At 39.9% G+C, this 27981-nt stretch overlaps 1 protein-coding gene and 1 long non-coding RNA gene across 18 annotated transcripts in view; one reads left to right on the top strand and one right to left on the bottom strand.

The window, feature by feature from the left end:
- The window catches only part of NRG3 (neuregulin 3), a 1011269-nt gene that overhangs the window by 408432 nt on the left and 574856 nt on the right, over positions 1-27981 (top strand). The gene's annotated exons all lie outside the window — the stretch shown is intronic.
- On the bottom strand, positions 41-27318 carry LOC111775011 (uncharacterized). Of its 4 annotated transcripts, XR_011438223.1 has the most exons (4): positions 27129-27318; positions 24694-24854; positions 6447-6546; positions 41-939 (listed from the first exon to the last, which is right to left on the bottom strand). It is a non-coding gene; the product is annotated as an uncharacterized lncRNA (long non-coding RNA). The 4 variants fall into 4 exon arrangements; XR_011438221.1 differs by lacking the exon at positions 6447-6546 and having other exon boundaries at positions 27129-27290; XR_002810440.2 differs by lacking the exons at positions 41-939; positions 6447-6546 and adding an exon at positions 7296-7643 and having other exon boundaries at positions 27129-27301.

The following is a 27981-nucleotide window of genomic DNA, read 5'->3' as shown; positions in this document are numbered from 1 at the left end:
ATTAGTAAAGTCCCTAGCACAAATTCAATACCCAATAATCTTTTCTCCTGTGAAATTTTTATTTAGAGAGAGGAGCTTTCTCATCTATTTTCTCTCATTAGCTTGACAACAGAATATTACTTTAATCTACATGAGTTGATGTTATTTATGGAGCCGGAATTGTGGCCTGATGTCATTTTAAAATGATCACATTTCCTTATCTTCTTATGACATTCGTTCATTATCTCTGCTCTGCCTAGTCTTCTAAAGTTGTCAGATGGCAGAGTTTTAAATTTGGAGTGAGCCCAGAGACCATCTCATCTTTTAGACGGGGAGATGAATGCCAAGATAGGAACAATGACCTACCCCTTTGTTCCCAGCCTTCTGTAAGTGACATCAAAGAGAGATGAGGAACAATAAAAGACAGAGTTTGTGAGGGGTGAGCCATCCCAGCGTCTGTTCCAGCTTCTTTTGTTGTGTCCAAAATTTGTGCCGTTGGACGTATCACTCTCAACTTTCTGGGACTTAATTTCCTCAACTATGAAACTACAAGTTTGGACTTGACGATCTCTAGCTGAATATATATGTATGCATGTTGATTTTTCCAAATTGAAGTAACAAGGGATTTTGTTTCTTCACCCATTATCAGCACAGTGGAATATCCCTTTGGCATTTATGGTCCATATTTAAAATGGCATGTATATACATATGAAGTTTAAATATAATAGAGCTTTTTAAAAATGAAATCAGTGTGAGGTCTGTTATTAGCAATGTGTGAGGTCTGTTAAAAGTAGATGCCTGGTAGGTAAAAACACTTACTACTGACAGGGACACTTTTGAAACTTCCCTTCCACTAGTGTCTTCTTTGTGGTGTTTGGGGCACACTCTGTCAGGTGCCGGGTTAGTGAACGACAGAGCTGATCTTCATCTTTGAGGAACGATTTGAGTTTTCAGAATGGCCTGAAACAAGATAAGCATGGCAATCCATAAGGACAAAACTACGTTTGGTGAAAGGCCAGCTGTTCCTAGTGGGGTGTCAGATTTAACCTTCCTCTGTGGCTCATACACTGAAGCTGGCAGGAAATGAGAAGGCAGTGGCTGCTCCTGTAAGGATGGTGACTTCCAAGGGGGCACCTTTGAAGGATGACTTTTTTTGAATACATGAATGGATTCTGCTGAATGTGGATGATTTTTACTTATATAATTTTGTGTGTAAGACAAAGAAATCATATATGTGGTTTTTACCATTATGTCCATAGTCGTGATAGGAGGAGTAGGGGAGTTTTGGAACCAAGAATAATTATAACCTTCTACGGGAAACTCAGTATGGGCCCCAATTAATAATGGTGTTGAGAACCTGGAGCCATTAATGGAACATTCTGCTTCTTCATACCTCTCCCTTCCATCTCTATCTAGGTTAAAACATCTCAGCCCCCGTGAGAAGAATGCATTACAGTTTTTCTTTGAAAAAGTATGAAAAGGATTTAAAACTTTATCGTTAAGAACTTAGAAGAATGTTCAAGACACTTCTATAACCATATAAGATTGTAGAGATCAATGGGCTGTTTTTATCACTAAAGCAATACAAGCACTTTGGTGAAAGATAGGACTACGTTAACAATCTTACTGAATGGTCATTACTTAATATAAAGTTAAGTAAATAATTTGCTTTGTCTCCCAATGCATTCTATGAGGAGATAAACTTTAACACCAGTTCTGTAGAAATCCTGGCAAGTTGAGAAAATCTGGAAATTAAAAAGTGCTCTGACCTTGGTTCCAAATCAAACTTAGCTGCTGTTTTTAGACTAACAAGGATTTCTGCCTTGATGGACCCTTTTCTTTTCGCTATCGGTAAAACGAAGGGTTAGACCAGGAGTCTACTATAACTTAGGATCCACTCTGAGTTGCTGATGTGTCTCCATTACAAATACCAACCCACTCCACAGCCACGCTTCCCTCATCTGCTCCATTTTATTTGACATAAATGGGATAAGATTTCATTTCATAAGAAGTTTCTCCTTCTAAAAAGGAAAAGGTTGAAAACCTCTGCCCGGTTTCACTTATGGCCTTGTTTCCCTGTGGGGCATGTGGCACTGTCATCTTTCTTAGGCAACGAGTTGTCACTTGAAGCTTCTGTCATCTCAGCTGAGGCAGAGCTGAGCTTGCCTGTGGAGCTGCTTTCACGGAGAGCGGGCAACCTTCTGCAGGTAACGGTGGACCAGAGTCCAGGCTGCTTGCTCAGGGTTGTCAGGCAGAAGTAATTGTCGCCCTTAAGTCACTGTTACCCTGACTCTAGCTCATGCGTGTGGCATGCAGATCATTTTTGCTAGTTAGCTTACCTTTGTCATCAGCTGTTGTGACCTCTCATTGTCCCCAGCTCCTGAGATTTGGAATGTTTTGTTTCTGAGATATCAGTACTATTCGTTCCAGAAAGGTACAGAATGTGCAAGGTCTTCATATCCTACAGGATGCGTAATCCGTCAAGTAAGCTTGCAGAAGGCACAGATTTCAAATTCGGTGTGTGTAAGGTGAATCGATTTTTTTTTTTGTCCCACAGACTGAATTTCCTATCTCAGGGATACAGTGATAATCCAGTTTGCCAAGCCAGAGATTTGGAAACTCCATTATTTTCTTCCTCTCAATGTCATCTCCAGAAGGGAAGGGACCTTTTCTGTTTAGTTCTGTCCTCAACACCCAGAGAAGTATCTGGCACATGGGGGCCAGCCCAGTCGTGCAGCGGTTAAGTGTGCACATTCCGCTTCGGCAGCCCGGGGTTTGCCGGTTCGGATCCCGGGTGTGGACATGGTACCGCTTGTCAAGCCATGCTGTGGTAGGCGTCCCACATATGAAATAAAGGAAGATGGGCATGGATGTTAGCTCAGGGCTAATCTTCCTCAAAAAAAACAAAAGTATCTGGCACATAGTAGTCGTTAAATATTTGGTGAGCTAATGAATAAATGAATATTCCCTTCTCTAGATCACCAAGAATCAGTGACATCCAGAGACCAAGAATTGTCTGTTTAGTTGCTTTTATTGTTGTCCATCAAATCCTTCCATCCTCTCACTCTTCACGGCTGCTCAATCTTTTTGTTTTTGTTGTTGTTTTACTCCCAAGAAACGTTTGTGTAACGTAGTGGCTTGGGTTCATAAAACTAATGGGATTTTAGCCATCGGTTTTATTTTCTTCAGGAGAGGAACACAGTAGAAAAGTTCCTTGGGATGAGTTTGGAGTTAATTATACATGGGGTATAGGACAGGTCTATGAGAAATGATCAAAATTTGGGTCAGCTGCAGAACTTAACATTTCTAGATTAAATATAGACTATTTCTCTTCATTGTCACATCCCCCTTCCTATTTTCTTGTAAAAATCAGAGGACCGAGTTTATTAGCTAAGCAAATACTTAGGATTACTGGTATGTATCAAATTCTCTACATCTTCTGAGAGCCAAGTTGTCTCACAGGGAATACCTCTGGACACACAACAGATGTCCATTTGGGGAATTACAGGCTAAATCCACAGTGAGATGGTAAAGAAAAAGTGGGAAAGGTTGACTGATTTCCTTGGTGGCTTAGCGAAGATATAAGGCCGGCTGACCTCACCATTCTTGTTCAAGTTCATCTTGAAGGCTCTTCTCTAAGCCGGCATCCCACCAAAGTCTCTTGCCTTATCTTGCCTTGTTTATAATCACTTTATTTGTTATTCCTTTCCCATTTTTTTCACACTGTTTTTTTCTATAAATTATTCAGTTTATTTAAACTAAAATAAATACTCTGCTTGTATTATGACAATTTTCTCCTAAGTCTCCTACTTCCAGTTGCTTCTGGTCAATAACAGATTCTTGGCACTGTTTCTAGAATGCTCAATTTAACATAAACATCTGATCTCGTCTGTGGGTGTCACAGGTGGTTTTGTGCTTGTAGTTTATTTTCCACAATTCCTGTGGTTTATATATATAAATGGCATAAGAAGAAGGAAGAAAACAAGTTTTAAGATGATCGTTTTTCATAGAATTCTTGATAATGCCCTGTCATCCTCAACAGCAAATCAGCATGGAAGGTTGTTCATGACATGTTCCTTTGCATCCGACGGCCTCATCGTGTCCGTGCTGTCTCCTGGGGTTCCTCCTCCATGCCTTGTGTCCCACACAACCCTCATACCTTTGCGGGTGCTCTACTGGGTCTTCACGGTCTTTCTGACAAGTTCCCTGTTCTTTCAAGACTCAGCTCAAATGTCACTGCTCTTCTCGCTGTTGCCTCTGCTTAGCTCCCATGGCAAAGAACATGTTGTACTCTAGCAGAATTGGCCTGTTTCCTTCAGAAATAGAAAGCAAACATCTGGAAAGCAGGGCGATATCTAGTTTGTCTTTAAACCCCGGCCGTCAGCTGAGTGGCAGCTCAACAATATTTTTTGAATGAGTAAAAAATTCATCGAGCAACAACCGCGTTCCACTTGGGGAAAGCAACTTCTAAAGGAGGTCTTTATAAATAATAAATACCCGGCTTTCTCTTTTGTGGAAAAAAAGACCTTGCAAACTTGTTTATTTTGGTCTAATACCAGAAAGAATATATTAATGTGAGAACAAAAAAACCCACCAAATATTGTTATAGGAAACGTTTTTCACTGCAACCCAGCTGCGTGCATTGTGATTTTAGAATAACGTGTTTAAAATGTTTTGCAAAATTGCCGTGTCTGAAAGAGCAGCCCTGGATGGCTGGGCATGCAGCACTGAGCCTGCAGTGCTGGCGGCTGCAGGGAATCCCCTTGGTCGCATCTATCCCATCTGTACTGGCAGCAGCAGGTGGGACCAGAGCTATGCCGTATGTGGATTAGTCAATGGCTTTCTCTAAAGGTTCCAGGAGGCAAGCTTACATTTTGTCTTCAGATCTTTATATGAAAATACCACTGTGGATAATGAGGCTGTTGTATGCATAATTTAACTTTAGGAAGCCTAAATTCTGCTGCAAGGCAAATTGGTACCTAGAGGCATGCAGTTTGCATTGGGATTTCAAACCCTCCTCCCTTCTATTGTCCCTGGCTTGGTGTGGCTTTTCTTCTAAATTATTCTCCCTTGTTTTTTGCATGCCTGATTCAGGGACTGTAACCAGATTACCACGGTCTCCCTATTTAACAGTGGTTTCAGAAACCCCGCAGTGCCTGCTTTGACCATTGCTGGGAGCATGACTTTGAGTCTGGCAGAGCCCGGCCCCAGCACTCACAGGCAGTCTTCATAATGAATGGGCTCCTTTTCCCAGCAGCCCGCTTGCCTGGAGAGGAGTAGGACCAGCTGAGCTTGCAGCTGCCCAGAGTGGGTGGTGCTGATGGAGTCCTCGATGGCTGACTTCGCAGCCCGATCTGTCAATCTGTTTGGGGACAGACAGTTAGAGAACTGTCTGTCTGAGTTGCCTCAGAAAGATTTTGGCTTCCTGGCTGAACCTTCTTGTGACTCACTGCTTTGCTCTTCTCTGAGCTTGAGAACATGGCTGCATTGGCGTGGGTTACCAATTCCATTTTTCAAAACATTTTAGGGTAAAGATATGTGTAAATGGATCAAAGACTCAAGAGAACAACCTGCCGATTGTCTTATAATATTTCATTTATCATCCAATAAATGCGACGTGTCATATGTTAATAAATTCTAGCTCTTCAGAAATATCTTCCAAGTAAGCATGTTTTTGTTTTACTAAGATAAACCTTAGAGACATAAAGGATCGTCAGTATGTTCACTAGAACCCTATTGATAATTTTGGTATTTAGTGACCAGGTCAGTTTACAGATCACTGGGTAGTTTCTTCATGATGCTTAGTGAAGTAGCTTAGTCATTTCCAATGTCAGCTAGAAACTAAAGAGGGCAGGGAGAGGGAGTGGGAGGGAAGGAGAAAGAGAGAAAAGGAAAGGCTAGACAGAGAGAAGGCATTTTAGCTCAGTGGGGAAATTGGAGATCAATTTCAGATCAATGTTCAGATCACGGGATCAGAACCTGGGTCAGGACTCACTGAGTATTTAGCTGGGTGAACTTGAGCAGGTCACTGCATCACTCCTTAAAATAAAAGCCTTGGACTTGATTGTTTATTGAGATCTCCTTGAAATAGAATATTCAGAAACTCTTTAATTTGTCCTCTAAACAAAGTCCTTGTGATTATGTCATAGGTGATTAGATGTGTCTATTAGCCAGAAACTTGGCAGCAGGTCCTGGGCAGACAGAGGCTCAAGCTCCCTGCAGCCCCCAGATCAGTTCTCATTCTTTGAGTTCTTACTATGGACCAGGAAGTATGTTGAGCTCCTTAATGCATTACCTTCGTTATTCCTTAAAACCATCTATGAGGTGGTTATTATTTACCCTCTTTTATATTTGAGGAAATAACCTATTAACTTGCTTCAACTCCCTCTCCTGAGAAACAGGGGAGCTGGAATTTGAAAGCAGCACTTGCATTTTGAGTCCTGCTTTATGCTACCTCTGTAACATACCATTTCTCCGGGATATGATCCCAAGTTTGTGGCCTTGAGAAGATGGGTATCCACCTGCCACATCATTGACTCTTCAATAGTTATATGTTATTCAGAGACCCTAAAAGAGAGATATGATGTGTCATATTAAGAACGAAGCATGTACGCCTGGTTCATACACAAATGCTAATTAATGCAGAGATGGCGTCTTGCACCAAAAGACAAAGGATTTAAAAGGCAATAGAGGTATGTTTATTTCCTGATGATGTAGAACTTTTTCTCAATCTAGTTATTGTGGCTTTTTTTTTTCTTGTCCCAAGACTGACAGTTTTTTCCTTATTGGGGCAGTCACTAAGATTTCTTCCTATTGCCAGATCTCCTGGGGCATCCAAGGGCCGCCTGAGTTAGAGATTAATGGCATGACAATGCCAATGACAGCTGTGACAGTGATATGTTGCCACAGTGGTAAGAAAATTTTAAAAAGATAAAGAATTCCATCATCTCGTAATATTTTAGTAATATATATTCTCCTAGCATACTAGAGAACCGTTTTTATTCTTCTAGGAATATGGAGTATAAGTTGAATTCACTCATTATTATGATCTAATGCATACAGTCGTAATCTAAATTGGAATGGTTTGCCAAAAAATCACCCGTGTTGTGAAATGAGAAGATGTAGTTATTCGATGCCCATGATATGTCAGGCATTGCACTACTTTATAATAGTGATAAAAGTGCTAAAACTAAAAATTAGAAGGTCTTGTTCCCTGTCATCACACTTAAATGTGGAATTGGACTGGATGTGTGTTTGAGTCTAGGGTGATGAGGAATGTGTAAGCATGTGTTGTGGTTTCAAGAAAATTCAGACAATTTGAGATGAAACAAATATTTATAGAAAGAAGTCAAAGAAATTTAAATACAAGGAGCTATGTTGCGTAGTTAGTTCTGGCTTTCTGAAAGTTTTCATTAAATTTTATCAAAGAGACTGGGTTCCATATTGGCATTTTCGTTGACTTTGCAGTCACTTGAAGTTGGGGTCTTCTGATATTTATTAGTATTTATAACCTTCATTCATTTTCTTTGTGGCTCTTTGTGAATTTATCAATTCAAGATATTCAAGACAACTTATTAATCTTTGAGAATCCATATGTTCTTCTTATGAAAGCATGGTTCCTGTGACTCAGTTAGGAAGGCAAATGTTTTGATGAATTGCAAGCTCTAGAGGAAAGAGAAGTGTTGGTTATATTTCTTTAGTTTCATGTCATAGAGTTACACTGTACACAGTCATTTATATCTGATGCTATTTGATATGATAACATTTGCAATGAAGTGCGTACAGAATTGTAGAAATCAAAAATCCTTTAAAAATTCTCTTCTTCCAATTCCTAGAATAAAATGGCTCCTTCTGGAACACTTTTATTAAGAGACTTCTGATTAATACTATGATGATAATCGATAAAAAGAAGCAGAAAGAGGAAAAAAAGAGAAGGAGAAGTGCTGTGACTTCATAATTAAAATAAAATAAGAATCAGTGTGAGAAATACTATCTAGATGTTCTAAATGGGTTTATTTTACTCTCGATCGCTAAATTATGACAATGTTGCTTTTAACATAGAATGATCGATATTTCCAAATGTCTTCTATTTAACATTGTTCACCCAAACTTGTGTACACAATTGGCTTTAACCACCTTTGATCACACTACGATGAAAAACATATATTACCTGTAGTCATCCTCTTTTATAAATCAAAACTGCCTCATATCAAGAGGACTGAGACACAGACTAGGCTATGACCTCAGTAGTGTCAGCCAGGGTGGGGCTTAGTCATGGTTTAGCAAACATAAACTGAGATGATCATATGGTTTTCCTTTTAATCTGTTAATATGGTGATTTATATTGATGGGTTTTGGAATATTATAAAAACCTTGCATGCCTGGGTTAAACCTCAGCTGGCCATGATGTATTGTCCTTTATACATATTGTTGGCTTGTTTGCTAAGACTGTGTTATGAGTTTATGCCTCTATTTTTATGAAGAATACTGGTATGTTTTTTTTTTTTTTTTGTAGTATATTTACCTGGTTTTACTATTAGGGGAATGTTGGTCTCAGAAAATAAATCGGACAGTGTTCCCTCTTCTTCAATTTCCTGGAATAGTTTGTGTAGAATTGGTATTATTTCTTTCATCAATGTGTGGTAGAATTGCCCAGTTAAGTCCTCAGGGGTGAAAACCACTGTGGGAAAGTTTCAAGTGCAATTCAATTTATTGATATAGATAATTCAATAATTAATTATCTACAGGACAATTAAAGTTATTTATTTTTTAATGAGATTTGATAGTTTGTGCCTTTCAAGGAATTTATTCATTTCATAAAAGTATTTGATTTATTGGCATGAAGTTGTTCATAATATTTTATTTTCTTTCTAATATCTCTAGAATCTCTAGTGATGTCATCTTTCTCATTTCTTATATTAGTAATTTGTGTCTTCTTTCATTTTTTTTCCCTAGTCACTCTAGGTAGAAGTAAATTTAATTCATCTTCTTAAAGAACCAAGTTTTGGTTTCATTGATTTTTCTTTCTTGTTTCTCTTTGTTCTCTTTGTTTGATTTCTGATCTCATCATTACTATTTCTTTTCTCTGTTTATTTTTTTCGTTTCATTTGATTTTCCTTTTCTTGTGTCTTAATGTGGAAACTAAAATCATTAACATGACGATTTTATCCTTTTCTAATACAAGTTTCCAGTGCTATGAATTTCCCTTGAAGTGCTGCTTTAGCTACATCACACAACTTTTGATGTCTTCTGCTTTCATCTTCACTCATTTTAATATTCTTTCTACTTTTCTTTTGTGTTCTTCCTTGCTGCATTTGTTATTCAGAAGTGTACATTTAGTTTACAAATCATTGAGCATTTCCCAAATATCATTTTGTTATTGATTTATAACTTAATTCCCATTGGGGTCAGAGAACACACAGGGTATGAATCAAATCCTTTTAAATATATTAAGACTTGTTTTATGTACTAGAATATGATCTATCCTGGTAAATAGTCCATGCACACTAGAAAAGAATGTTTGCCTGCTATTGTTGGATGGAGGTTCTGTAACTATCAGTTTTCTCAAGTTGGTTGATACTATTGTTCAAGTCTTCTACCAAAGTCTTTTTCTATATCCTTTCTGATTTGCTGTCTTTTTATTCCATCAATTATTGAGGATAAGGGTTTAAAAAATAGATTATAATTGTAGAAATGCCAATTTCTCCTTACAGTTCTATCAGTTTCTGTTTCATGTATTTTGCAACCCTCTAATTAGTTGCATACACAATTACAACTGTTGTGGATGCTTAGAGAGTTGACCCACTCATTTACCATTCTGTAATATCCTTCTTTATCCCTCAAGTTTTGGTGGTTATGAAGTCCACTTGTCTGACTTTACTGTAACTACCTCAGTTTGCTTTTCATTATTATTTGTGTGACTATCTGTTTATACCCATTTACTTTTAACCTATTTAGAGGTTTTATATTTAAAATGAGCTTCTTATAGGCAGCATAGAGTTGGGTCTTGCCTTTATATCCAGTCTGATAATCTCTGCCTTTTAGCTTGTGTTTGCATTTCCTTTATTGTCTTATTGCTTTAGCTCCTTCTTTCATTATTTTTGTGGTTGCTTTACCATCATGTTGTGGTTTGCAGTATATATCTTTAACTTTCACTATCTACTTGCAGGTAATATTATACCACTTTACTTATAGTGTAAGAACTGTATACAGTATACTTCCATTTCTCCTCTTCTAGTCTTTAAGCTATTGTTATCAAGCATTTTATTTCTAGATATAAACTTCACAATACTTTGTTATTGTTTTTGCTTTAAACAGTTAGTTATATTTTAAAATGTTTAAGTAAAAAGAACAAAAATCTTTCTATTTAGGCACATAATTACCATTTCTTGCCCCATATTCCTTTGTGTAGATCCAGATTTCTGTCTGATATTTTTCTTTTGCCTGAAGGACATCCTTTATTATTACTTATTTCTTATTAGCTCTACTACTAATAAATTCTCTGAGCTAATGTATATCTGAAAATGGCTTTATTTCATCTCTGTTTTCAAGATATATTTTTTCTAGGTAAAGAATTCTAAATTAACTACTTTTGTTTGTTTTTGTTTTCAGTTCCTTAAAGATCTGCTCTGCTGACATCCAGGTTGCAATGTTTCTGACAAGATCCCTGCTCTTCTTATTTTTTTCTTTGGTACATAATGTACCTTTTCCCATTGGTCATTTATAAAATTTACTGTTTGTTGTTGGTTTTATAGAAAGCTGATTATAATATGCCTTTTTATAGTTTTCTTCATCAATCTTGTGCTTGGGATTTGTCGAACTTCTTGATTCTATGGGTTTATAGTTTTCATCAAAGTTCCAAAAATGTGGCTTTTATGTTTTAAAATATCTTTTACAGTCCTTCTCTCCTTGGGAAACTACAGATTACTTCCACATAAGTTATGAGTCTGATATGTAACTTGAAGTGGTCTCACACTTTACGGATGGTTGCTTCTTTTTTCTTTTTTGTTTGGTAGTCTGTGTACTATGTACTCAAGTACTCTACTCTTTTCTTCCACAAAGTCTAATGTATCTTCAGTTCTCTCCAGTTCCTTTATTATCTCAGACATTGTAATTTTCATCTCTCATCTGTTTCCCATTTCTTTGGGATCACTTTGCTTCTTTGCCAGATATCTAAACTGATCAACATTGTTTTACATATTTTTATCTTTTTAAAAGTTATCTTAGGCAGAAGGGTAAGTCTGGTACATGTTACTACATTTTGGCCAGGATAGAAATCTCTCATAACATTTAATTTGTGATTTTTGCCAAATGACTTAAATTCTCTAACTCTCAATTTTCTTTTCTTTAAGACTGTGATAAAAAATGTACCCACTTCAAAGAATTGTTTAAAAAAATAAGGTAATCCCTAAAGACAACTCTATATATTATCTGATACACATTAATTAGTAAAGGCTGGTATTATTAAAGTTAAGAAGTGGTGCTTGGAGTTGTTTTAGGCATTGGTATCTTGTTCTGTGTGATCAGTTCATTGGGAGGAAGACTCTAGGCTGAGGGAAAGCATACAGATCACATAGTATGAGAAACAAGCAAGAACTAAGCAGAGTGTCAGATTCTCAGGGTCCTGGGCTTTTAGACTCAGTCAGGAAGCTAAATTGGTGTGGGGATAGAACATGAGACTAAAAACCCAGTCCATGGCCTAAGCATTAATGGTAAAACAGGAGCTGTACGGGCCAGGTGGATGCCCTTGGTTACCACACGTACAGTGCATCCTTTCCTCATTTGCCTGTGGGAAACGCTGCCTCAGCAGTAGGTGGGCCTGAGCTTTCAGCTTGAAGATACTTGGGGCTACAATTAAGAAAGTCTGAAAAGGCAGGGATTAAAAATAATCCCCCCCCCTTTTTTAAATCTATCTATTGTCTTCATAAATACAAATTTCCTTCATTATTGTAATCATCTTACAGATAATGGAACCCCAAAAAGGTTACCTTTGCAGTAAGCAGACGTAAGTGTAAATCCTGGAGATTTAGGGACCCTCATTTTCTGGATCTCAAAGCATTTATGCCCCCGCTGTAATTTCAAACCAAATACAATTGCCTCAAATACCTTTCTTTGTGTTTACATGATGACTGACCTTTGCTAGATATGTACTCTTACTTGGACTAACATATGCAGCGTGTGGATCATCATATGGCATGTTGGTCAACTAGGGTTGCCATCACAAAATACCCACAGACTGGGTGCTTGCACAGAAGAAATTTGCTTTCTTACTGTTCTGGAGGCTGGAAGCCCAGAAGGTGTGGGCAAGTTTGGTTTCTCCAGAGTACCTTCCCTGGCTTGAAGATGACCTCCTTCTTGCTGTGTCTGCACATGGCCCTTTCTGTGTGTGCATATGCTACCAATATCTCTTCTTCTCATAAGGATGCCAGTCCTATTGGAATAGGGACTCACCCTTGTGAGCTCAATTAACCTTAATTACCTTCTTAAAGGACCTCTCTCCAAGTACATCCACATTGGGGGTTAGCTTCAACCTGTGAACTTTTTTTTTTTATTTTCAGGGAAAGATTCACCCTGAGCTAACATCTGTTGCCAATTTTCCTCTTTTTTTTTTTTCCCCACTCAAGAGCCCCAGTGCATGGCTATATATCCTAGTTGTAAGTCCTTCTAGTTCTTCTATGTGAGCCACCACCACAGCATGGCAACTGACAGATGAGTGGTGTGGTTTTCTGACCGGGAAATGAACCCAGGCTGCCGAAGCAGTGAGAACGCCGAAGTTTAACCACTAGGCCATTGGGCCTGGCTCTTAACCTATGAATTTTTGAGGGGACTCAATTCAGTTCATAACATGGTATGAGGAATAGATCTCGGTAAATAACAGTTTCTTCCTCTTAAGCAGAAATCCCATATCCTTGTTTAAAGAACCCAGTACTCTGGCTCAGAATTTCATGAAAAAGGCGTTTGCAAGAAGAAGGGCCAGGACATATATCTTCACTGATGTTTTGGACTTGGATCCTGTTAGGATATTTTTAATGTGTGTGTCCTCAAGGGGTGAGACTTCAGCCACACCCCTCCGTGGCTAGAGTAGCATTCCAGACTGAGGAATTGAATTCAGGTCTTTGATTGATTGATCAACCTATCTCTAATCTATGAATGTAGAGGAAGGTGGTTTATAGACCACAGCTTCTGTGGGGTCCTGTCAAGTCTGTAAATGAATTGAACAAGGGTTGCTCAATTTTGCTTTATCTCACCAAGGATATGGGGTCAGGGTCCTGTCCCTTGGCTGGGGGTGATTTGCAGAGGCTGCACCATGTCTCAGTATCAATTATTCTCACGTAGACTTTCCATAGTGCCTGGCACATCATCCCTCAATAAAATCATTTGAGTAAAGGAAAGAGCAGATGACACCCATCCAAATGCCAATGTGAGAGGCGAAAATGTAGGGTCGTACTAGAAGTTGATGAGCCAGGAGTTTAAAGTTTGAATTTATTTATCCTTGAAGATTGCTTTAGCACGGCATATTTTTGAAATTCTCTAGATTCTGTTGTTGGCATTTGTTTGTACTGCTTTTTTTGGTAACCAATCCATTTTAAGAAATGAAAGAAAGTTCATGGTGACTGAAAATTTGAGCCATTTTCCACACACTTCCCCTGCCCTAAAAAGCACAGTTGTGAAGCAGAGTGAAAGGTGAAGCAACTGGACAGCTGAGGGCCGTGCAGTCCCAGAGATGGCTGTTCCGGGAGCATGGAAGAACTGTCACCTCTTTCCATTTTTACTCAGGTATTTTTAGAGTGGCTTCTTCTCTCCTTGGCTGCTGTAAGGGTGCTACTTTATTGAGAAGCTGCATTCTCCTGCAAAGCAAGGTTTTTTAAAAAATAGAATTGTTCCTGTAAGAGAAGGATTTATGTTAGTTCTATAGCCATCATGCTCTCTTATAAAAGACTCACCTTTCCTGGGAGTTTAATTAATTAATATTTCTGTTGCATTATTTTTCTTTCTTTTGTCTCAGTCATCTACAATAAAGGTAGATGATTGCTTAGATTCTTTTAAATAAGAATGACTTGAAATTACATTTTAGGGGCATGTTATTAGTCTGGGACACATGAAAATAGAAGACATCCTGAAAAGGAGTTAGAGGGTTTATAATATATATTTCAGAGCTAAGGCAAGGCCATTTTTAGATCTTTTGTCATATCAAGAGGGGTTCTAAAGAATGAGACTACCTTTGTTGAGCACATAGAATAGAATAATATGTTGTATTCTTTCACGGTAACCCTTTAAGTGCATGACATTTCTGACTCCAAAACCAAGTGGCTAAGGTGCTTTCACCTCTGCAAGGTTGCTTAGACATCCTTCCAAATCTTTTCTTACGTGTCCTTAGGTGGAATAGACTTCCGGAAGCCAAGATTGCTGGCCACAGAAGCCTCACTCTGGGCAACCTACCGTAGAAACGTGGAGACTGCTCTCTTGGCTTCAGGCCCTGGGTGACCTGGGCCCCTACAGCTACGGGCCACGGCCTCCAGTGACAGGTTTTCATCCTGAACTATACATGGCCACGGGAGTCTACCTGAGATATAGATCCTTCAGTGTCCATTCATTCTCCTTCTCCCCCTTTCCTGTTGACATTTCTTTACAGCTTTGAAAATGCTAGGCTATGATTATTTTGCACATATGGGATTATTTCCTCAATGTGCATCTGTAGTGAAGAACACCTTCATAGGAAAGCCCGGTTCTGGCACCATTCTTTAAAGATAGTACTTTCCTGGACTAACATATTTTATATTTTGCTTCATAAGAGTAAAGAGAAATTTTTAAATTCTGAAAAAAATTGAAAGAGAAAGGTCATATACAATCACGTTTAGTTATACAATTCCCACATGTCATTACTGCTTTGCTACATTTTTAGACATTTTTGCTATATTTACCGTAATTATTTTCATGGTCATGATTACATAGAACACTTATATTTTTATTTTTTATTTGTTTATATTGTATTATAATCAGGTTTGTAATCAAGTTAACAGATGCCTCATAAATATCATTTTTCATAACTGCGTTAAATCCCCCTGTAGGACTCCAATATAATTTACTAAAACTTTCTATTGTTAGAAATGTGTGTGGTTTAATGCTTCCATTCGTACAGATAATATGGCGATACATATCTTTGGACAAAACATTTTTTCCATGTCTGGGATGGTTTTCTGAAGGCAGATTCCATGTAGAAGTACTCGGTCAAAAATTAGGAACTTTTGAGGCCTTTTGATAAATAACGCTTTTCTAATCTGTTGTCCCATCACTGGCACCAGACCCTTGACTGCAGCTGCGAGTTTATCCATCTGGCTTCCTAAGTAGTCCAAGTAAATACCCACTAAATTAAGATCTGAAGTATAACGATGTACATTGGGGTTCTTAGCATAACGTCTGTTTCTCTTCAGGTGGCATTGTTGATAACCTTCACCAGATGTGATTCTGTTGCCCCCTCTTCCATTTCACATCTTGATTCTGGCCATGCTCTGGTCCAGTCTGAGTTTTCTTCCGAACAACATCCCAAGCTCACCTCTGTGGCTTCCTGGCTATTGTATTTACTGCAGAAAAATCTCATCATCTGCATTGATGAAACTTGTGCAACAGCATCTTAATCAACTGTATTCTTATGGCTCTAAAACTGGGGCCATTTCTATGCATTGCTGCCCTAGGGATTCAGCTCTGCCCCCTGTCAGGACGCCTCCTGCAGCTGCCTCTGCCCCCTGACATCCTTCCTGGACCCGCTTACACTTTGTTCATGCTTGGTCTCTGTCGCCTCGCTCCCTGCACTTGTCTCCATCGCTTGGTCTGGCACTTGTGCACACCGAGGCAATTTTATTGCTTTCCCAAGCTTTTCATGAAAAAGGAACCATTTCTAGGTCGAATGCTATTTTTACCCGCCTCTGAATTGGGTAAAGTCTTTGGTTCTCTGATTCTTTCTAGACCATGCTATTAATGTCCCTGTATGCTGTAGATCCATGGGTTTGATTTTAACTCAGTATTTCCTAAACTACGCTTCTGAGGAACTGAAATTTCAGTGGGAGCCAGGAGCAAAGGTTTCCATGGTCAAATAAGCTGTGAAACGGGCTTCCTAAATTCCTTTCTTAAACATTCATATTCACATTACCATAGTGGAAGGGCTGGAGACATTGAGAAGAAAGAAGATGTTTTAACACCGTCATTCCCCACTGAAAATGTGCTTTTCTTCTTTTTTTCTCTTCTTATTTTTTATGGCTATTCCTAGAGTAATTTTTCCTTAAGACCTTTTCGGAAAAAGCTGCTTTGACCATTCAGCCTGTTTATGGAGGTGACTAAAAATAAAGGTTCCCCATGATTAGAGCTGGGATGTGCACATCTTGCTGTTCAGCACTATCAGACTCTCTTAAACATTTGGACAATATAATCTCTATGCAGTACTAACTGACTGCAGTGCAGAAGGGAGCAAGCGGGACATGGAGAGGGTACCTGAGTGGGAGCAGATGGAGGCCTGGACCTGTGACCTTCCATGCTGCTCTGCTGGCAGAAAACCAGTGAATACCAAGGGCAGACAAGTGCATGAGTTTCATGGGCAATTGTTTGCCCACTGGTTGGAATGCCTGAGGTTTGATTTATCAGAGCAATGTTCCTATACACTTGTCTGTCACCCAAAGGGAATCCTAAGGATGCTTTAAGTACTAGAGTGGGATCATTGATTTCTTTGGAGCCATAGTGCTTATCCTTTCACAGCTGCGGAACTGCTTTGCTGTGAAATAGAATTTCAGTTGGATGCAAAATTAATCAGCTTTCACAGCTCTAATTTTTGACTAAGACACTGTGTCAGTGTGTTGGTACATGCTGTGTTTGAGCCTGGAAGCCTACGCCTTGCATTTGTGTAGCATCGTGACACTGCCTCCTGCCTGTCGGATGCCTCAGGGAACAAGGGGACTGGGGAGCCAACAGTTTCTCTTCTGCCACTCTGTGGCTCTTCCTCACAGCTTAAATCTAAGGATGATCTCTCGCTGACTGACATTGGAAGTGACCTTAGTGGCTATATAGTCCAGCCCTCTGATCAGTGGAAGAAATCCCTTCAAACACCCATGATTAGTGACCAGTCCACTGTGCTTGCACACCTGCAATGATGGGGATGCACCGCCTTACAAGGCAGCCCAGTGTTACCTCTGGAATCACATCCAGGCTTTGCAGAACTTTTCCTTTCCCAGAGAAGCTAAGGCAGACTCCACGCTGTCTTTTCTCTCTGCTGGCATGAGATCATTACCAGGGGTCAGTCACTTTTCTCACCTTTGAGGGTTCTGATATGATCATTTTGTGACATTTTGATCTTGAATGCCTGGGGAGGCCATTTATAGAGAAAACCTGACTTTTGTAATCTAACACTGTCTGCCAAAATCCCATCCCTTGAGGCAATTTTAAATTCGAAGGAAATGTATGCCTTCACCAGAAATGGAATTAGGCAAACACAGGCATTTATATTTGATGCGGTATCCTCACCCTAATAGAAAAAAGGGAATGTTTTTCTTCTTAGATAGGCACTCATACGGAAAGGATCAACAACCAGGTTCTTTAACGTAATTTTTCATTTTTCAAGGTCCTACTTGCATAAGGGAAATAGTCTGTTTACAAAGTTGCTTTTAGTTTTGCAGTAAAGTATAATGGGACAAACGTACTCAGCCATGTTTATCGATCGACATATATTCCTGCCTCTGCTTCTCTGTTAGGTCAGGTGGTCTGTGACACTGGGGCAGAAGAGATGAGTGAGTCACCACCCTCGCCCTCAAGGAGCTCACGATCTCCCTGGTGGGAGGGAGGAATGAGAAACACCCACAAAAATAGCCAGCACTTAAGACAGAGAGGGACGCGTGCTATAATAAAGATATGCTGAGGAAGCGGCGAGGAGGCCAAGGTTAATGCCAGGTGGGAGGAGTGGGGAAAAGCGCACGACTGACCTGACTCTGAGTCGTGGGTGGGAAAATGGATGGGATTTCAAAACGCAGAGCTTACTGGGAGAGTCCTGCAAGACAGAGGCATTTTTCTAGAACAGCTCTCAGGGCGGGAAGTGGGAGCTTTCCAGACTCTGCAGTCAGCATTCTCCAAGGACATTTGCCCTCGTGGAGTGTCTGGTCACTGTATCCAGAGCTGTGGTTTGGGTCATTTGTGTGCTTTTTTTGTTGGTGGGATAGTTTTAAATAAATATCTCGTAAGTTAGCAGTTAGAGTCGCTGAGATCTTCTCACACCTGCTCAGAATATCTACAGATGAGCTTTCCTGGCTCATGTTTACCCCCTGCATCAACTCTAAATTTTGGATAGAGTCCCGGTCTATTTCTTCTTTCCCTTCGAGGAGAAATGCCCTGAATGGTACAGGGAGGGGGAAAGGAAAACAACAACGGACTTTTGGAAGGCTCTAATCACCCTGCCTTGCTGAAGACACAAGGAGAAGCAAAACGGAGAGAAGGGATGGGCTTTCACTCTGGCAAGTGGAAACTGCAGTTCTTCCATGGCCAGAGGTGTAAATAAGGGCCATGGTCTCTCGATAATGGACATTCTCACTGGACATTTATGCTGTTTGTTATTTTTTCCCCAAAGCGTGGAAGAAGGGCATGCTGTATTATCAGGACTTGCCCTTTCAAAGGTTGCAGTCTGGTGAACCGGACGAAACATGTAAACCAGCATTTACAATGCCGTGTGATAAGGGCTGTGACAAAGGGAATGTGGAATTCTGTGCCTTTGAGGGCAGATAAGAAAAGCTGCAAATAGTAGCTGGAGACAATGATGCTTGAGCCAAGCCAGAATTAAGGGGGTTAAGGAGAGGGGCTTCTTTTTTATTACTTATAGGCATTAGTGAGTGATTTCGTAAGGAAAATAGCATATCCATTTACCTTAATTAGATTTACTTTGCAGTTAATTACACAGAATGACCTAAGGGATGCATAAGTGTTTGATATACACATAGTGTAAAATGGACATGAGTAACACTGATACGTGAGTGTGGGCTGCAACAAAGATACAGAAGTGTCTGTGTTTGAGCTTGATGTCCATCCACTCTCAGTAAATCCTGCAAACTTTTCAGTCATCTAATGGAATGATATGCATTTCTTCTAAAAGTCTCAAGAAAAATTAATTCAAGCTTACTCTTTATTAAAGTGTATATTTTGGAAGGACACTACCAGCAAATCCAACAAAAAGATGATATCACAGCCCTAAGGCAGAGCCAACATTTATTGAACACATACTATGTGTTTCACACTCCTTAGCTTATTGACTCCTCATGATATTGTTGCCTCGCTGCTCACATTTCATCCTCCATGGGCTTCCCTTCTAACTGAATTCCTGTTTTGTTCTGACAATCAGTCCACTCTCCACATGGCCATGTGCTTTCCTAAGCCAATCAGTGGAATGCCAGTCCCCATGCTGGAGTCTGGTTAAGAAGTGGGCTGGTGTTGCAATTCTATACAAGATTATGTCTAGATGTGATAGAATGATGCCAGGTCCTTGATGATCCCGTTAAGCCATTGAATTAGACAGCCCAGGAACCACCTCTAGCTGAGTGAGATGATGTTATTTTCCTTCTGATTGGAGCCATTTTAAGTTGAATTTTATGTAGTCTCAGTCAAAATCTCTCTAATTAACAGAGGTAGGTACCCTCATTATCCCCCTTTTACAGATAAGGAAACAGAGTTAAAGAAGTTAAGTAACCTATCCAAGATCGGACAGCTACTTAAATATCAGAACCGAGATAAGCTTCAAGTCTGTCTTACTCCAAAATTTAGTGCTCAGTTTTTGGCTGTGTCTCTCCCGCATGTGTATATTTATTTGAAATACACAACACCAAAGCACTTAAATTAATGTCAAATATTTCTAATGGGTCAAACATATCAAATATATAATTTAAAGGAAAGCCACCATCCCCAATCTTTTATATTAGGAGTTGGCAAAATTTTTCTGTAAAAGGTGAGATAGTACATATTTTAGGCTTCATAGGCCATGTGGTCTCTCTCACAACCGCTTAACTAATTGTAGCTCAAAAGCAGCCGTACACATGGGGCCGGCCAGGTGGCGCAGTGGTTAAGTTTGCATGTTCTGCTTTGGTGGCCCCGAGGTTCGTCGGTTTGGATCCCTGGTGCGGACATGACACTGCTTGGCAAGCCATGCTGTGATAGGCATCCCACATATAAAGTAGCGGAAGATGGGCACAGATGTTAGCTCAGGGCCAGTCTTCCTCAGCAAAAAAGAGGAGGCTTGGCAGCAGATGTTAGCTCAAGGCTAATCTTCCTCAAAAAAAAAAAGCAGCTGTAGACAATGTGAAAACAAATGAGCTTAGCTGTGTTCCGATACAATTTATTTGCACAGGTTATGGCCCAGACTTGGCCCATGTACCACAGTTCCCTGACCGCTGTTTTTTATGAAGTAAATCTGATTCTTGGTTAAGGTCCACCAACTGGGATAGATAAAAGTGGATGTTACCAGATGTGTACAAGAAAAAGTCACGCCAGAAAGAAGAGAAGAGGAGACGGGGAGTCCCAGTGTGGGGAAGACAAAGAATCTTCTCCTCTGCCAAACTTTACATGTCAAAGACGGTGAGTCTGTTTCTACTTTGCAGTGCTGACCAAGAAGCAGTATGAGCCAACGTAAAGGCAGGGAGATCTCATGACTTCCACCATAAGAGAAGCAAAATTTGGAGGGTTGCTAGCTTCTTATCTGTACTTTATTTGGAATTTCTGTTGAAAATTCCAAATTGTCTCAGCACTGCTTTCCAAAACCACCATTTTCTCTAATACTTAAATTATTGAACGATCCACAAATGCTTTAATACATAGCAGCTCTTTCTGCAAAGGGAGAGAGAAGGGTCGGAAATGAACAGATGATTATAGCTATTTGATTTCAGCTTTAATTGCTTTCCAACAGGCACAGAGAGTGGACCAATTTTCTCAAAACAATATTTGTTCTGAAACAGAGTTCTGGGAGTAAAGTTGTGTTAATAATTCAAGGAGCTTTGGGGAAGTACATGATGGGTTTGCCTTCTTTTTTCTCAAATGGTTTACAGTGTGTGTTCTCTTTCTTTCAAGGGCATCGCATGAAATGGACTGTGATTTTTATGCAGAATCTAAAATATTGAACCGTATTTGTCCCCTTTTACCTACTAATAAACTGAAAATATAAAAGAGTATATAGAAAACTAACATTAAAAGAGAGGAAAGGAAAGTTCTCACTTCTCCCACCCTCTGGCAACCACTGATCTGCATTATGTCTATGGATTTGCCTATTCTAGACATTTCATGTAAATAGAACCATACAATATAGCCTGATGTCTAGCTTCTTTCACTAAGCATAAGATTTCCAAGGTTCTTCCATGCTGCAGTGTGTATTAGTACTTTATTAATTTTATTGGTGAATGATATTCCATCATCTAGATATACTGCATTTTTAATCCATTCATCACTTGATGCTTCCGTTTTTGGGCTATGAATAATGCTTCTGTGGACATTCATGTACAAGTCTGAACATTTGTTTTGCATGAACATTTGTTTTCAATTCTCTTGGCTATACACCTAGGAGTGGAATTGCTGGTTCATCTGGTAACCTTATTTAACTTTTTGAGGAATTTCTCAAATTCCAAACTGTTCTCCAAAGAAGCTGCACAGTTTTTCTTTCCCACCAGCAGGGTCTTAGGTTTTCAGTTTCTCCACATTCTTCTTGTCAACACTTGTTATCGTCCATTCCAGTGGATATGGAGTGGTATTTCACTGCAGTTTTTATTTCCATTTCTATAATGACGAATGATGTTGAATATCTTTCCGTGTATTTATTGGACATATGGTATATATTCTAGTTTATATTATTGGTATATATTCTTTGGAGAAACTTCTAATCAAATGGAAAGGAAAGCTTTGAAGGAGAAAAAACATAAGATAAAATTAACATTTACTAGAATCCAGTGATGCATTGGGCCCTTGCAACTGTCATAAAAATGAATATTAAGTAATATTAAAATCACATTTTGTGAATAAAATTTAGGAAACTTAAGAATTGACTGAAGAGCAGGTGGACATGGTTGAGCCAAGTGTCAAGCAAGATCCATAGACCTTTCCTTTGTCTCATGTGTATGCTAACCATCCATCTGTTGTCTCCATTTCCACAGATTAGTAAGACAACCATGACTGAATGAAACATGAGTTCCTCTCTTCTCTGGCAAAAAGAAGGAAACATAAGCAAAGACTTTTGAGGAATAATGCAGAAAAGTCTCAATTGTTTTCCTGAGATCGGTGTGATAGCAGAGTTGCAGGCCCTGCACTTGTGATGTGATCGTGTTTCTGGGGATGGGTGGGGGCACCCCACTCTTTATTAATCTAGTCTTTTTAGTAGCAAATGGGAAATCCAGAAGCTGTTCTATGAGGAACCTCTTTATATTTGAAATTCTGTAGCCATATCCAGTCTTCCAAACAAGTGCTAAGACGTCAGCCAATTCTGCGTGTTATGAGTGCATTTGCCACCCCTTTCTCCTGCCTGGCACTTACCAGAGTGGACTGGGCACCTGACAGTCACACATGCCTGGTAGTTCCTGTGAGGCAGCCACATGTCCATGATCTGTCAACTAAGTCGCTCACTCCTATCCTTGCAACAGGTAACAGGTACAGCACGCAAGAGTCTTACAGTAGATGCTCAATGATAGACTGTTAAATAAAGACATGAATTCAGGTGGCATCATACAGAGACATTGAAGAACTGGATATTAAGTTGATACTTAATAAACGGGCATTGACTGACTTAGTAAAAGGCAAAGAAGGGGAAGCTGTGCTTGGTGGCAAGCACTGTACCGGATCCACATTTGAGCATTGTTCCTTTTTCTCATTTAGGCTTAATCAAACCCTGTGACTTCCACGTTTTCGTATATCCAATTCACTCATGTTCAAAATGCCCGTAAGTATCAAACTTGGAATGCAAACCCAGATTTGCAAAGGTACAATGTAGAGCATTGAGTTAGGTATTTACACCTAGGCACACTTAATTCCACATGCTGAGGCCAAAGCACAGAGTTCCAACGTGATTCAGAGAAACAAGCCTCTTCCCCTTTGCTTGAGATGAGCCCCACACTGTTCCTTAGAAGACGAGCAAGGGTGCAGAGGGTGACACTTTTTAAGGAAGTGAATTGAATGATGGGTAGGGTACTCTATGTGAGGAGATTTGGGGAACAATGTAATTGTTTTATAACTGATTGCATATCTCTAAGACCTGGGGGTTGTCAACATGAACAAATGACTTAGTGACTGAATGAATTGTAGATTCTCTGTTCTGAACAAATGTGGCATTTTAGGGGTTAACATTGCACTATTGTTTTCCTGTATTTTTAACCAGCATTTTTTTTGGTCTTTTGTCTTTAGCTTTTTTTTCTTTAAGTTTGAACATGTTGAAATTCAAGAGCCTTAAGTTTCCAGGGCTCTTTGACTTCTACTGTGTTTCTGCTGCCCCTTCGTGTCTTCTTGGTCCTTCGGTTGTATGTTTGCATTCCCTCGCCTCCTTGTGTGAACTTCTCATTGCCGTGCTTTCTAGGAAGTTAAAGCTATTCCACTCGAGGTAGCATTTCTTTATCTTCTCTTGCGGTCCAGCAATATGCTAGCTAGAGTGGGCACTGGAGACACAAGACAGCTTGAAGACACATTCCTTGTGCTTGGACAAATTAGCTATTCGTCTTTTATAGTCCTTCAAAATAACATTTATAATTTTTGCTGGCAGCTAGAATGAGTGCTCCCTGAATTCTCTTTGACAGTTTGTTTTGGAAACTTTTCTTGATTGGCTTTTCTTCATACCCAAGATTATAGACAAGATACCAAGGGATAGGATTGGTGGCTAGGGGTAGGGGTCAACATTGAGGGCATTATGCTAAGTGAAGTAAGTCAGTGACAGAAAGACAAATTCTGTATGCTATCACTTATATGTGGAATCTAAAAAAGCTGAACTCATAGAAACAGAGAGTAGAAGGGTGGTTATAATCTCAGTCTCTTAAAGAATCTGAATCAAGCGTACAACAGAAGTAAGAACATGGTTCTTATGCAAAGGCAGCATTAAGATAAGTCTAACTCCTGCCTCAACCCACTCTCCAAGCCCTTTTTACACAGAAATGGATGACAAGCCATGACTGACAAAGTTGCCCTCTCTTTGAACTCCCCTGGAATATTTTTTCCACTTCTACTGTGACCCTCGACATAGTCAGCAAATGCATTAGCAGAGTTCAACCTAGGCACACGTGGCTGCAATGCCCATGCTGCCTTCATGCCCCATATGGAGAAGGAAGTACTTGGGTTTCTGAATGCTAAATTACAGAATCCAAATAAGAGCTAAGAGGAAAAAATGAGAGTTTAAATAAGTAAAGTGAGTGGTGTTCAGTCTTTTGAAGGAATTTGGAGAATCGAGACAATGTTGAGACATTATTTTGAAACTAGAATAGCATGAAAAGGAAATTTGAAAGAGACAATAGTAGAAATTCCCAGTGTCAAGCCCTGTCTTTATTTTAGTCTTTGTACCCACCTACCTCCTCCCAGTACCTACCTTGCACAGTGTTTCAGCATGTGCTCAGAAAACTGTGTGTTGGGTGAATGGGTGAGAAGATGAATGGATTAAATGTTGCTTGCCAATTGCTCTTATATCTACTCATAATAGAGTGACTAGTAGATTTTGGCAAGGAGAGGATTGAATATACACACCTTAAAAGAGACCGAGACTCAGCACAGGTGGAACTGCAGTGTGCTGAAGAGTAGAGAATGTTCATTATGGCGATTTGCTTCTTTGGTTGTTTTTCCTGCCTTTCCATTTCCTGTGAAATCCTGAGAATGTTGCACGATCCCTCTGGGCTTGAATTTCTCTTCTGCAAAATGAAGATCATGTTTATATCTGATTAATATGTTTATTCCAAGCATTATTATCACTCATTAACTTCTAGGGTCTCTATTATCCCAAGATCGCCTGATGTGAATTGTTACACCGAAAACGGCTAAAGACAAATTTAGACCACAAGAAGGTCTGATATATAGCAGTGTGCTTCATTAGTTGCTTTGACTGTTAAATGATGCAATGATTTTATTCTAGTTGGTAAATTATCACTGCTCAAATCCCCCGGAATTAAGTTTCTCCACGCCACCCAGAATGCCCTGCACCAGAGTTCCCAGACTTCCTCAGTATTAATCCAGAAACCAAAGAGTTAACATCTGGTCCTTCAGGGGGCCTCTGGAACTCTGCTCTGGCTGTGGTAGATTTCTTCAGATTAGTCCTGTCATTTCCATACTGCTTATTAAATATTTTGAGTGTCACCTCTGCACATACGTGACAGGGAAGGAAATTTGAATCTGAGAGAAAGTTCTTGAGTAATAAACATATAAATGTTCATCAAAAAAACATTAAACTGTTCATTTTAGCTTGAAACCCATGAACATTAAAAAACTGTAAATAACTCTGTGTCAGCAGTCAGCATCAGGTACATTCACATAAGCATAGATAGGCTTTTCATTATTTATCTCCAAAAACATTATGACTGCTATGGAGCTACAAGGCGGTGTTTACCTTATGATGCTGAAAGTATGTTTGTGCCTGTGATATTGATGTCATCATCGCTGTGATAAACATTATAGTACTTACTCAGAAAGCATGCAGGAAGCATCTACTATTGGTAAGCCCTGAGCTAAATTATGGGGTATAGAGATGGTTCTGCCTGGTCCCCAGGAACTCATAGTCTAGTTTGGGAAAAGGGTGGAGACCAGACATGTAGACAGTTAAATTGCAATTCAGAGCGATTATCAGAGTATTGGAGGCAGGAGTGAAGTGTTACTGGAGTTCCAAATACTGACAGATTTTTCCAATCTAAGGATTTGGGGAAGACTTCAGTAGGAGCTCACATTCTACACAGGTCTGAAACTATTAGAAATGTTTTGTCAGGCAGAGACGGATTGGCTGTGTATAGGTCAAAAGAACACCATAGATAAAGTCACAGTCTTCAAGGGGCCTGATTTGTCCAGTGTTATTGGAGCCCAAGGAATGAGAGAGGGAGCTGGGAAAGTGGCATCCTGGGGAGCCTTCTCTGTTCAGCCTGTGGGGGGAAATTGCAGAAAGATGAGGAGTGCTTGTTAATCTTGTATACTGAGGACACGATGGGATTGTAGGCACAGGATGAAGAGAGCTCAGGTGTGCTATCAAAGTGTCACCTGTTGACTGAGCCAAAGGCTCTCAATGGGCCACAAGGAGACCAGATGGCAGGCTGCAGCTACATGTGCCAGGGGCTTGTACACCCTATATGTCACATAAAGGTACATCTGGGAAATAAAGATGTCACAGAGCAGAAAACACTGTTCCCACATGGACAGCCATCCCATTTTGAAAGGTATTGTTTCATGGGAAATCAAATTCCAATTAAAAGGTTGTTTTGGGAGTGTGGTGTCGGAAGGCGAGCTGTGTAATTCAGGCTGAAACATCATCTCATTAAAGTCCCTTGATGCACCTGACCCATAAGAGAGGGACAGAAGTGAAGTCTGTTATCCGAGGTGTCTGTGCTGGAGAAGCTGGAAAGGGCCCACTGGAATAGGCTCAGCGCTCTCCTTCTTGGAGAACGAGATCAGCCAGTCATCTGCGAAGGTGTAAGTAGGGGTACATTTGAAAAAGTGGGAAATAGTCTCCAAATGAGCACACATGATATTCTAGCAAGCTCCTCTGTGACTTTGTTTGGAAACAGACACACATATGGCCACTCTGCAGAAAACATCTAAGAATGCCCCTTTTCTGACCAATGTGCGTAAGAGACTGCCGCTTCTGTGTCAAAGACAAGCCCTGCTCTTGTCCTCTTGCGTCCTGGATTTTTGTGTATGTGCAATAATACATAATTATTATTGTGTAATAATGTAATGTGCCGCTGCTTTCCCGAAGGGTTAACTCAGCCTGTAGTCAACTCTTGTTGGTAGGGAGTTCAAACTCCCTAGCAAGGCTGTGTCATTGGAAGGAAGGAAGTCTCTATGGGATTCTAAAATTCTTATCTCTAATAGGTAAAAGTTTGTATTCAGAGTTGGTGTGTGGATACTGTCTTACTCCCCTCTGCCTGCTATAACAAAATACCATAGATTGGGTGGCTTATTAACAACAGAAATGTATCTCTCACAGTTCTGGAGGCTGGGAAATCCAAGATCAAGGTGCCAGCAGATTTGACATCTGTTGAGGGCTTCCTGGTTCACAGATGGCTGTGTTCTTGCTGTGACGTTACATGGTGGAAAGGACAAGGTAACTCTCTGGGGTCTCTTTTATAAGAGAACTAATCCCATTCATGAGGGCTCCACCTTTATGACCTAATCACCTCCCAAATGCCACAGGTCCTAATACTATCACATTGGGTGATACCATTTAACATTCAAATTGTGGGGGAGACAAGCATTCAATCTATAGCATATTTTCATTCAATAAATATTTATTGAATAACTATTGGGCAGCTTGATGGGCTAGTTATCAGAAACACAGTATATACACATACACACATACACATACACACACACACACAACGGATAAACAAAAAAACATGTTCTTGTCTTCCAGAATCCTATAGTCTATGGGACAAACAGATGAAAATAATAAAATTTATTCTTTCTACCAGTAAACCTGAGAATCTCCCCCAGAGTGAGACTCATTTTTGTTAGACTTTGATAAGCCAGCTCAAAGGCTGGGCTTTCCAGATCTGGTGTGTCATCTGTAACTCAAGACTGTCAGCAGCAGTCAAAATGTCTCTGCTTGAAAGAATGAAAGCCTAAGAGAGGAACACAAGGGGAGGAGGGCCTTGACCTGAACGGGGCAAGTGCCATGAGTAGAGCCCTGTGTTTGGCGGTAAAACCTGAGGGATTTTGCAGGGAACAGAAATACCTAAAGCGAATTATTTTTTGCTGAATGTTTCGTTGTCTCCTTATAGGTGCTCTGGATGAAATCTGTAGATGACTGTGAGAGTGTGTGGGCTGCGGGGTGGCCCC

This window comes from Equus caballus, chromosome 1, assembly GCF_041296265.1.
Source record: "Equus caballus isolate H_3958 breed thoroughbred chromosome 1, TB-T2T, whole genome shotgun sequence".
Lineage (NCBI taxonomy): Eukaryota > Metazoa > Chordata > Mammalia > Perissodactyla > Equidae > Equus > Equus caballus.
This window is presented reverse-complemented; position numbering and strand designations above follow the sequence as displayed.